We start from the raw sequence: 13,376 nt of genomic DNA on the forward strand, positions 1-13,376 counted from the left end.
AATATTACCCGAACACTGAACCCGAACTTTTACTGAAATGTTCGGGTTCCGGTGCCGAACACCGTAAAGTTCAGTACGAACCGGAACTTTACAGTTCGGGTTCGCTCAACCCTATTCCCGAACCATTTCAGTGGTGTTTCCATCAATTTCTGACCTTTTCATGTGAACCAGTAACCCTCCCCTCTTAAAAGCAGGGGGTGCTTGGTTTAATGCTCGGGTTCTCCCATTGACTTCCATTGTGCTGGGGTTATCTGTTCTCTCCCTTTATGGTGTGATCACCTGTTGTATCTTTTCTTTTCTTTTTTTTCTTAATCCCAAGGAATGTGCTTTCTTCACCCATGCAGCATGCCAGACCACACTTTCATCCCAGAAGCAAGGATGGATGTACTTATATATAAACTAAATACTACCCAAAACTAATTGTATCAGACCGCACTTTCATCACAGAAGCAAGGATGGATGGATGTACTTATATATCAACTAAATACACCGCAAAACTGGTTGTATCAGACCGCACTTTCACTACAGAATTAACAGATATATGGAAGTATATATATACAGTGGGATGCGAAAGTTTGGGCAACCTTGTTAATCGTCATGATTTTCCTGTATAAACCGTTGGTTGTTACGATAAAAAATGTCAGTTAAATATATCATATAGGAGACACACACAGTGAAATTTGAGAAGTGAAACTAAGTTTATTGGATTTACAGAAAGTGTGCTATAATTGTTTAAACAAAATTAGGCAGGTGCATAAATTTGGGCACCACAAAAAAGAAATTAAATCAATATTTAGTAAATCCTCCTTTTGCAGAAATTACAGCTTCTAAATGCTTCCTGTAGGTTCCAATGAGAGTCTGGATTCTGTTGACCATTCCTCTTTACAAAACATCTTTAGTTCATTCAGGTTTGATGGCTTCCAAGCATGGACAGTTCTCTTTAATTCACACCACAGATTTTCAACTATATTCAGGTCTGGGGACTAAGATGGCCATTCCAGAACGTTGTACTTGTTTTGAGCAGTGTTTAGGGTCGTTGTCTTGTTGAAAGATCCGGAGCAGCTTCAGCTTTGTCACTGATTCCTGGACATTGGTATCACGAAGCTGCTGATACTGAGTGGAATCTATGCGTCCCTCAACTTTGACAAGATTCCCAGTCCCTGCACTGGACGCACAGCCCCACAGCATGATGGAACCACCATTATATTTTACTGTATGTAGCAGGTATTTTTCTTGGAATGCTGTGTTCTTTTTCCTCCATGCATAACGCCCCTTGTTATGGTGAAATAACTCAATTTTAGTTTCATCAGTCCACACCTTATTCCAAAATTAAGCTGGCTTGTCCAAATGTGCTTTAGCCCACCTCAAGCGGCACTTTTTGTGCTGTGAGCGGAGAAAAGGCTTCCTCTGCATCACTCTCGCATACAGCATCTCCTTGTGTAAAGTGCGTCGCTTCTGTCTATCCGAGACTTTTCTTGGCCTGCCACTTCGAGCCTTAACTTGAACTGAGCCTGTGGTCTTCCATTTCCTCAATATGTTCCTAACTGTGGAAACAGACAGCTGAAATTTCTGAGACAGCTTTCTGTATCCTTCCCCTAAACCATGATGGTGAACAATCTTTGTCTTCAGGTCATTTGAAAGTTGTTTTGAGACCCCCATGTTGCTACTTTTCAGAGAAAATTAAAAGAGGAGGGAAACTTACAATTGACCCCCTTAAATACTCTTTCTCATAATTGGATTCACCTGTGTATGTAGGTCAGGGGTCACTGAGCTTACCAAGCCAATTTGAGTTCCAATAATTAGTTCTAAAGGTTTTGGAATCAATAAAATGACAACAGTTCCCAAATTTATGCACCTGCCTAATTTTGTTTAAACAATTATAGCACATTTTCTGTAAACCCAATAAACTTCATTTCACTTCTCAAATATCACTGTGTTTGTCTCTTATATGATATATTTAACTGACATTTTTTATCGCAACAACCTACGATTTATACAGGAAAATCATGAAGATTAACAAGGTTGCCCAAACTTTCGCATTCCACTGTATAAACTAAATGCGCCCCAAAACGGATTTTATCAGACCACACTTTCACCCCAGAAGCAAGGATGGGTGGATTTATGTACTCATATATAAACAAAATACACCCCAAAACTGGTTGTATCAGACCGCACTTTCACTACAGAATGAAGGATCTATGGAAGTACTTATATATAAACAAAATACACCCCAAAACTGGTTGTATCAGACAGCACTTTCATCCCAGAAACAAAGATGGATGGATGTACTTATAAATACAAAATTAACATCCCAAAACTTGTTGTATCAGACCGCTATTTCACCCCAATAACAGAATCAGGGATTACTGGAAATACTGATGTATCAAAGAATGCAAACAGCCTAAAACCAGTAGTATTTGAGCACTTTGTAACTCCAATTAGTGCAGCAAGGTGTAATAGAATAGCCAGGCTTTAGACTCTCCTATTGGTCCCTGCTCTCTCCCAACAGTGTGGATAATGCCTCCCTATCCTTTCCCTACACTATGAATCTATATAATCTTTCCCTGAACTGCTCAATGGTTATTATATTTTTTTTATAAATTGTTTCCTAATCACTGTCCCTAGTTCCTGTCATGTCTCTCCCTGCATTAAGTATATACTATATATGTTAATTTGGCATGGGCAGCCGTTTGATGGATATGATTTAAAAAAATATATATATATTCTCGGTGGTGGCCCCTATACCACTCTCTTAGCTGATGCATCACACATAACTAGAGTTGAGTGGACATCTGGATGCTCGGTTTCAATGGGTTCGGTTGAACTTAGAAAAAAGTTTGAGTTCGGGACCCGAAATTGACCCGAACCCGAACCGCATTGAAATCAATGGAGACCCGAACTTTTGAGCAATAAAATGGCTGTAAAATGTAAGGAAAGGGCTAGAAGGCTGCAAATGGCAGTAAAATGTGGTTAAGAGTAGGGATGAGCGAACCCAAACTGTATAGTTCAGGTTCGTACCGAATTTTGGGGTGTTCGTGACACGGACCCGAACATTTACGTAAAAGTCCGGGTTCGGCGCTTTCTTGGCGCTTTTTGAAAGGCTGCAAAGCAGCCAATCAACAAGCGGCATACTACTTGCCCCAAGAGGCCAACACAGCCATGCCTACTATTGGCATGGCTGTGATTGGCCAGTGCAGCATGTGGCCCAGCCTCTATTTAAGCTGGAGTCATGTAGCGCTGCACGTCACTCTGCTCTGATCAGTGTAGGGAGAGGATGCAGCTGCTGCTGTTAGGGCGAGATTAGGCAGGAATTTGCTCATCAAAAACACTTAATGAAGTGATTGATCTACAGCTGTGTATCATTCAACTTCTGCTAGTTAATTGCTTATTGTTTTTATGCTGCCCAGACCGTTTTTCTGTTACTTTTTTCTGGGGTGATCGGTGGCCATTTTGTGTCTTGTGGTGTGCCAGCACAAGCTGCCACCAAGTCCATTTAACCATCAATAGTGTGTTGTTTCTTTTTGCTATATCCTACATCAGGGGCTTGTCTGTGCTTGCTATTTTATTGAGGGGTGAAATGCAATTGCCAAAATAGCAGCACCCTAAATCTGGTGTTTCAGCTGTGGCTAGCCAATTGCAATACTGTCTGCTGTCTGGCAAAGGATATATTTTGTACTGGGTTGAAATTCAATTCCCAAATTAGCAATTCCCTATAGCAGGCCAAGTTTAAATCTATCCATAAAAGGGTATATTACATTGAAGGTGCTGATAGGGTCACCCTCAACAACTTCACATGCTACCGTGCATTTCCAAGTCAAATTCTGTCCGTAAAGGGATACCTGTCATCCAGGGCCTAAATACTAGGCCTACAATTTATATTCAGCTAAATCTGTGGTTACTGCTGTGCCTGTATTAGTGTAATACGGTACCGAAATAGATAGACAGATAGTGTTAGGTGCCTGTAAAAAAAAGGCCTGAATTTGAATTCAATACATTGGGCCAAATAATTTTTTTCTTATTGTGGTGAACGGTAACAATGAGGAAAACATCTAGTAAGGGACACGGACATGGTCGTGGTGGTGTTAGTGGACCCTCTGGTGCTGGGAGAGGACGTGGCCGTTCTGCCACAGCCACAGGTCCTAGTGAACCAACTACCTCAGGTCCCAGTAGCCACTAGAATTTACAGCGATATTTGGTGGGGCCCAATGCCGTTCTAAGGATGGTAAGGCCTGAACAGGTACAGGAATTAGTCAATTGGGTGTCCGACAGTGGATCCAGCACGTTCACATTATCTCCCACCCAGTCTTCTGCAGAAAGCGCACGGATGGCGCCTGAAAACCAAGCCCATCAGTCTGTCACATCACCCCCATGCATATCAGGGAAACTGTCTGAGCCTCAAGGTATGCAGCAGTCTCTTATGCTGTTTGAAGACTCTGCTGGCAGGGTTTCCCAAGGGCATCCACCTAGCCCTTCCCCAGTGGTGGAAGACATAGAATGCACTGACGCACAACCACTTATGTTTCCTGATGATGAGGACATGGGAATGCCACCTCAGCACATCTCTGATGATGACGAAACACAGTTGCCAATTGCTGTGTCTTTCTGCAGACTGAACATGAGCTCAGGGAGGAAGACTGGGTGGAAGACGATGCAGGAGACGATGAGGTCCTAGACCCCACATGGAATGAAGGTCGTGCCACTGACTTTCAGAGTTCAGAGGAAGAGGCAGTGGTGAGACCGAGCCAACAGCGTAGCAAAAGAGGGAGCAGGGGGCAAAAGCAGAACATCCACCGCCAAGAGAGTTCGTCTGCTACTGGCCACCGCCACCTGGGACCGAGCACCCCAAAGGCAGCTTCAAGGAGTTCCCTGGCATGGCACTTCTTCAAACAATGTGCTGACGACAAGACCCGAGTGGTTTGCACGCTGTGCCATCAGAGCCTGAAGCGAGGCATTAACGTTCTGAACCTTAGCACAACCTGCATGACCAGGCATCTGCATGCAAAGCATAATCTGCAGTGGAGTAAACACCTTAAAAACATGGAACTCACTCAGGCCCCCCTGCTACCTCTTCTGCTGCTGCCGCCTCAGCCTCTTCCTCCGCCTCTGGAGGAACGTTGGCACCTGCCGCCCAGCAAACAGAGGATGTACCACCAACACCACCACCTCCGTCACAAAGCATCTCCACCATGTCACACGGCAGCGTTCAGCTCTCCATCTCACAAACATTTGAGAGAAAGCGTAAATTCCCACCTAGCCACCCTCGATCTCTTGCCCTGAATGCCAGCATTTCTAAACTACTGGCCTATGAAATGCTGTCATTTAGGCTGGTGGACACAGACAGCATCAAACAGCTCATTTCGCTTGCTGTCCCACAGCATGTTGTTCCCAGACGCCACTACTTCTCCAAGAGAGCCGTGCCTTCCCTGTACAACCAAGTATCCGATAAAATCAAATGTGCACTGCGCAACGCCATCTGTGGCAAGGTCCACCTAACCACAGATACGTGGACCAGTAAGCACGGCCAGGGACGCTATATCTCCCTAACTGCACACTGGGTAAATGTAGTGGCGGCTGGGCCCCATGCAGAGAGCTGTTTGGCGCACATCCTTCCGCTGCCAAGGATTGCAGGGCAACATTCTTTGCCTCCTGTAGCCTCCTCCTACTCGGCTTCCTCCTCCTCTTCTTCCACCTGATCATCCAGTCAGCCACACACCTTCACCACCAACTTCCGCACGGCCTGGGGAAAACGTCAGCAGGCCATTCTGAAACTCATATGTTTGGAGGACAGGCCCCACACCGCGCAGGAGTTGTGGCGGAGTATTGAGCAACAGACCGACGAGTGGTTGCTGCCGGTGAGCCTCAAGCCCGGCCTGTTGGTGTGTGATAATGGGCGAAATCTCGTCGCAGCTCTGGGACTAGCCGGTTTGACGCACATCCCTTGCCTGGCGCATGTGCTGAATTTGGTGGTGCAGAAGTACATTCACAACTACCCCGACATGTCAGAGCTGCTGCATAAAGTGCGGGTCATCTGTGCGCACTTCCGGCTTTCACATCCTGCCGCTGCTCGCCTGTCTGCGCTACAGCGTAACTTCAGCCTTCCCGCTCACCGCCTCATATGCGACGTGCCCACCAGGTGGAACTCCACCTTGCACATGGTGGACAGACTGTGCGAGCAGCAGCAAGCCATAGTGGAGTTTCAGCTGCAGCACACACGGGTCAGTCGCACTGCGGAACAGCACCACTTCACCACCAATGACTGGGCCACCATGCGAGACCTGTGTGCCCTGTTGCGCTGTTTCGAGTACTCCACCAACATGGCCAGTGGCGATGACGCCGTTATCAGCATTACAATACCACTTCTATGTCTCTTTGAGAAAACACTTAAGGCGATGATAGAAGAGGAGGTGGCCCAGGAGGAGGAGGGGTCATTTTTAGCACTTTCAGGCCAGTTTCTTTGAAGTGACTCAGAGGGAGGTTTTTTGCAACAGCAGAGGCCAGGTACAAATGTGGCCAGCCAGAGCCCACTGCTGGAGGACGAGGAGGATGAGGAGGAAGAGGTGGAAGAGGATGAGGATGAAGCATGTTCACACCGGGGTGGCACCCAACGCAGCTCGGGCCCACCACTGGTGCGTGGCTGGGGGGAAAGAGAGGATGATGACGATACGCCTCCCACAGAGGACATCTTGTCCTTACCTCTGGGCAGCCTGGCACACATGAGCGACTACATGCTGCAGTGCCTGCGCAACGACAGCAGAGTTGCCCACATTTTAACTTGTGCGGACTACTGGGTTGCCAGACAATGTGCCCACCTTACTTCCTGTACTGGAGCGTGATAGGAAGATGCGTGAGTACAAGCGCACGTTGGTAGACGCGCTACTGAGAGCATTCCCAAATGTCACAGGGGAACAAGTGGAAGCCCAAGGCGAAGGCAGAGGAGGAGCAAGAGGTCGCCAACGCAGCTGTGTCACGGCCAGCTCCTATGAGGGCAGAGTTAGCATGGCAGAGATGTGGAAAAGTTTTGTCACCACGCCACAGCTAACTGCACCACACCTGATACGGAACGTGTTAGCAGGAGTCAACATGGTGGAACAGTATGTGTGCACACCCCTCCACGTACTGATTGATGGTTCGGCCCCATTCAACTTCTGGGTCTCCAAATTGTCCACGTGGCCAGAGCTAGCCTTTTATGCCTTGGAGGTGCTGGCCTGCCCGGCGGCCAGTGTTTTGTCTGAACGTGTATTCAGCACGGCAGGAGGCGTCATTACAGCCAAACGCAGCCGCCTGTCTACAGCCAATGTGGACAAGCTGACGTTCATAAAAATGAACCCTGCATGGATCCCACATAGCCCTTTCCTTACATTTTACAGCCATTTTATTGCTCAATATTTTTAGGTGCCGGGGCCTAAAAATATCTGACAGTGGCCTGTTCCAGTGTTGGGTGCCATGAAGCCTGATTATCTGCTATGACATGAAGCCTGATTCTCTGCTATGGGACATCTCTCCTCTGTCTGGGTGCTAGGGCCTAAATATCTCAAAGTGGCCTGTTCCAGTGGTGGGTGACATGAAGCCTGATTCTCTGCTATGACATGAAGCCTAAATCTCTGCTATGGGACCTCTCTCCTCTGTCTGGGTGCTGGGACCTAAAAATATCTGACAATGGCCTGTTCCAGTGGTGGGTGACATGAAGCCTGATTCTCTGCTATGGGACCTCTCTCCTCTGTCTGGGTGCCGGGGCCTAAATAATTGACAGTGGCCTGTTCCAGTGGTGGGTGACATAAAGCTGATCTCTGCTATGACATGAAGACTGATTCTCTGCTATGACATGAAGCCTGAATTTCTGCTATGGGATCTCTCTCCTCTGTCTGGGTGCCGGGGTCTAAAAATATCTGACAATGGCCTGATCCAGTAGTGGGTGACATGAAGCCTGATTCTCTGCTATGGGACCTCTCTCCTCTGTCTGGGTGCCGGGTCCTAAAAATATCTGACAGTAGCCTGTTCCAGTGGTGGGTGACATGAAGCCTGATTCTCTGCTATGACATGAAGCCTGATTCTCTGCTATGGGACCTCTCTCCTCTGTCTGGATGCCGGGGCCTAAAAATATCTGACAATGGCCTGTTCCAGTGGTGGGTGACATGAAGCCTGATTCTCTGCTATGACATGAAGCCTGATTCTCTGCTATGGGACCTCTCTCCTCTGTCTGGATGCCGGGGCCTAAAAATATCTGACAATGGCCTGTTCCAGTGGTGGGTGACATGAAGCCTGATTCTCTGCAATGGGACCTCTCTCCTCTGTCTGGGTTTCGGGACCTAAATAATTGACAGTGGCCTGTTCCAGTGGTGGGTGATATGAAGCCTGATTCTCTGCTATGACATGAAGACTGATTCTCTGCTATGACATGAAGCCTGAATTTCTGCTATGGAACCTCTCTCCTCTGTCTGGGTGCTGGGGTCTAAAAATATCTGACAATGGCCTGATCCAGTCATGGGGGACATGAAGCCTGATTCTCTGCTATGGGACCTCTCTCCTCTGTCTGGGTGCCGGGGCCTAAAAATTTCTGACAATGGCCTTTTCCAGTGGTGGGTGACATGAAGCCTGACTCTCTGCTATGGGACCTCTCTCCTCTGTCTGGGTGCCGGGGCCTAAAAATATCTGATAGTAGCCTGTTCCAGTGGTGGGTGACATGAAGCCTGATTCTCTGCTATGACATGAAGCCTAAATCTCTGCTATGGGACCTCTCTCCTCTGTCTGGGTGCTGGGACCTAAAAATATCTGACAATGGCCTGTTCTAGTGGTGGGTGACATGAAGCCTGATTCTCTGCTATGGGACCTCTCTCCTCTGTCTGGGTGCCGGGGCCTAAATAATTGACAGTGGCCTGTTCCAGTGGTGGGTGACATAAAGCCTGATTCTCTGCTATGACATGAAGACTGATTCTCTGCTATGACATGAAGCCTGAATTTCTGCTATGGGATCTGTCTCCTCTGTCTGGGTGCCGGGGTCTAAAAATATCTGACAATGGCCTGATCCAGTAGTGGGTGACATGAAGCCTGATTCTCTGCTATGGGACCTCTCTCCTCTGTCTGGGTGCCGGGTCCTAAAAATATCTGACAGTAGCCTGTTCCAGTGGTGGGTGACATGAAGCCTGATTCTCTGCTATGACATGAAGCCTGATTCTCTGCTATGGGACCTCTCTCCTCTGTCTGGATGCCGGGGCCTAAAAATATCTGACAATGGCCTGTTCCAGTGGTGGGTGACATGAAGCCTGATTCTCTGCAATGGGACCTCTCTCCTCTGTCTGGGTTCCGGGACCTAAATAATTGACAGTGGCCTGTTCCAGTGGTGGGTGACATGAAGCCTGATTCTCTGCTATGACATGAAGACTGATTCTCTGCTATGACACGAAGCCTGAATTTCTGCTATGGAACCTCTCTCCTCTGTCTGGGTGCCGGGGTCTAAAAATATCTGACAATGGCCTGATCCAGTCATGGGGGACATGAAGCCTGATTCTCTGCTATGGGACCTCTCTCCTCTGTCTGGGTGCAAGAACCTAAAAATATCTGATAGTGGCCTGTTCCAGTGGTGGGTGACATGAAGCCTGATTCTCTGCTATGGGACCTCTCTCCTCTGTCTGGGTACCGGGGCCTAAAAATTTCTGACAATGGCCTTTTCCAGTGGTGGGTGACATGAAGCCTGACTCTCTGCTATGGGACCTCTCTCCTCTGTCTGGGTGCCGGGGCCTAAAAATATCTGATGGTAGCCTGTTCCAGTGGTGGGTGACATGAAGCCTGATTCTCTGCTATGACATGAAGCCTGATTCTCTGCTATGGGACCTCTCTCCTCTGTCTGGGTGCCGGGGCCTAAAAATATCTGACAATGGCCTGTTCCAGTGGTGGGTGACATGAAGCCTGATTCTCTGCTATGGGACCTCTCTCCTCTGTCTGGGTGCCGTGGCCTAAATATCTCACAGTGGCCTGTTCCAGTGGTGGGTGACATGAAGCCTGATTCTCTGCTATGGGACCTCTCTCCTCTGTCTGGGTGTCGGGGCCTAAAAATATCTGACAATGGCCTGTTCCAGTAATGGGTGACATGAAGCCTGATTCTCTGCAATGGGACCTCTCTCCTTTGTCTGGGTGCTGGGGCCTAAAAATATCTGACAATGGCCTGTTCCAGTGGTGGGTGACATGAAGCCTGATTCTCTGCTATGGGACCTCTCTCCAATTGATATTGGTTAATTTTTTTATTTATTTTTAAAATTCATTTCCCTATCCACATTTGTTTGCAGTGGATTTACCTACATTTTGCAGCCCTCTAGCCCTTTCCTGGGGTATTTTACAGCCTTTTTAGTGCCAAAAATTTCGGGTCCCCATTGACTTCAATGGGGTTCGGGTTCGGGTCAAGTTCGGATCCCGAACCCGAACATTTTCGGGAAGTTCCGCCGAACTTCTCGAACCCGAACATTCAGGTGTTCGCTCAACTCTAGTTAACAGCATGTCAAGTGGTCTGCAAACATATGTGGATAGGGAAATGACTTAACCACTTCAACCCCGCTAGCTGAAACCCCCTTAATGACCAGGCCACTTTTTGCACTTCTGCACTACACTACTTTCACCGTTTATTGCTCGGTCATGCAACTTACAACCCAAATGAATTTTACCTCCTTTTCTTCTCACTAATAGAGATTTCATTTGGTGGTATTTCATTGCGGCTGACATTTTTACTTTTTTTGTTATTAATCGAAATTTAACGATTTTTTTGCAAAAAAATGACATTTTTCACTTTCAGCTGTAAAATTGTGCAAAAAAAACGACATCCATATATAAATTTTTCGCTAAATCTATTGTTCTACATGTCTTTGATAAAAAAAAAATGTTTGGGCAAAAAAAAAAAAATGGTTTGGGTAAAAGTTATAGCGTTTACAAACTATGGTATAAAAATTTGGATTTCCGCTTTTTGAAGCAGCTCTGACTTTCTGAGCACCTGTCATGTTTCCTAAGGTTCTACAATGCCCAGACAGTAGAAAACCCCCACAAATGACCCCATTTCGGAAAGTAGATACCCTAAGGTATTCGCTGATGGGCATAGTGAGTTCATAGAACTTGTTATTTTTTGTCACAAGTTAGCGGAAAATTATGATTTATTTATTTTTTCTTATAAAGTCTCATATTCCACTAACTTGCGACAAAAAATAAAAAATTCTAGGAACTCGCCATGCCCTTCACGGAAAACCTTGGGGTGTCTTCATTCCAAAATGGGGTCACTTGTGGCGTAGTTATACTGCCCTAGCAATTTAGGGGCCCATATGTGTGAGAAGTAGTTTGCAATCAAAATCTGTAAAAAATGACCGGTGAAATACGAAAGGTGCACTTTGAAATGTGGGTCCCTTTGCCCACCTAGGCTGCAAAAAAGTGTCACACATGTGGTATCGCCGTACTCAGGAGAAGTTGGGGAATGTGTTTTGGGGTGTCATTTTACATATACCCATGCTGGGTGAGAGAAATATCTTGGCAAAAGACAACTTTTCCCATTTTTTTATACAAAGTTGGCATTTGACCAAGATATTTATCTCACCCAGCATGGGTATATGTAAAATGACACCCCAAAACACATTGCCCAACTTCTCCTGAGTACGGCGATACCAGATGTGTGACACTTTTTTTGCAGCCTAGATGCGCAAAGCGGCCCAAATTCCTTTTAGGAGGGCATTTTTAGACATTTGGATCCCAGACTTCTTCTCACGCTTTCGGGCCCCTAAAAAGCCAGGGCAGTATAAATACCCCACATGTGACCCCATTTTGGAAAGAAGACACCCCAAGGTATTCAATGAGGGGCATGGCGAGTTCATTGATTTTTTTTTTTTGGCACAAGTTAGCGGAAATTGATTTTTTTTTTGTATTTTCTCACAAAGTCTCCCTTTCTGCTAACTTGGGACAAAAATTTCAATCTTTCATGGACTGAATATGCCCCTCACGGAATACCTTGGGGTGTCTTCTTTCCGAAATGGGGTCACATGTGGGGTATTTATACTGCCCTGGCATTTTAGGGGCCCTAAAGCGTGAGAAGAAGTCTGGAATATAAATGTCTAAAAAAATTTACGCATTTGGATTCCATGAGGGGTATGGTGAGTTCATGTGAGATTTTATTTTTTGACACAAGTTAGTGGAATATGAGACTTAGTAAGAAAAAACAAAACAAAACAAAAAAAAATTCCGCTAACTTGGGCCAAAAAAAATGTCTGAATGGAGCCTTACAGGGGGTGATCAATGACAGGGGGGTGATCAATGACAGGGAAGTGATCAGGAAGTCTATATGCGTGATCACCCGCCTGTCATTGATCACCCCCCTGTAAGGCTGCATTCAGACGTCCGTATGCGTTTTGCGGATCCGATCTATGTATCCGTGGATCCGTAAAAATCATACGGATGTCTAAATGGAGCCTTTCAGGGGGGTGATCAATGACAGGGGGGTGATCAATGACAGGGGGTGATCAGGGAATCTATATGGGTGATCACCCGCCTGTCATTGATCACCCCCCTGTAAGGCTGCATTCAGACGTCCGTATGCGTTTTGCGGATCCGATCCATGTATACGTGGATCCGTAAAAATCATACGGACGTCTGAATGGAGCCTTACAGGGGGGTGATCAATGACAGGGGGGTGATCATTGACAGGGAAGTGATCAGGAAGTCTATATGCGTGATCACCCGCCTTGTCATTGATCACCCCCCTGTAAGGCTCCATTCAGACGTCCGTATGTGTTTTGAGGATCCGATCCATGTATCCGTGGATCTGGAAAAATCATACGGACATCTGAATGGAGCCTTACAGGGTGGTGATCAATGACAGGGGGGTGATCAATGACAGGGGGTGATCAGGGAATCTATATGGGTGATCACCCGCCTGTCATTGATCACCCCCCTGTAAGGCTCCATTCAGATGTCCGTATGTGTTTTGCGGATCCGATCCATGTATCCGTGGATCCGTAAAAATCATACGGACATCTGAATGGAACCTTACAGGGGGGTGATCAATGACAGGGGGGTGATCAATGACAGGGGCTGATCAGGGAATCTATATGGGTGATCACCCGCCTGTCATTGATCACCCCCCTGTAAGGCTCCATTCAGACGTCCGTCTGTGTTTTGCGGATCCGATCCACGTATCCGTGGATCCGTAAAAATCATACGGACATCTGAATGGAGCCTTACAGGTGGGTGATCAATGACAGGGGGGTGATCAATGACAGGGGGTGATCAGGGAATCTATATGGGTGATCACCCGCCTGTCATTGATCACCCCCCTGTAAGGCTCAATTCAGACGTCCGTATGTGTTTTGCGGATCCGATCCATGTATCCGTGGATCCGTAAAAATCATACGGAC

Source organism: Bufo gargarizans, chromosome 4 (genome assembly GCF_014858855.1).
Source record: "Bufo gargarizans isolate SCDJY-AF-19 chromosome 4, ASM1485885v1, whole genome shotgun sequence".
NCBI classification, from domain to species: Eukaryota; Metazoa; Chordata; class Amphibia; order Anura; family Bufonidae; genus Bufo; species Bufo gargarizans.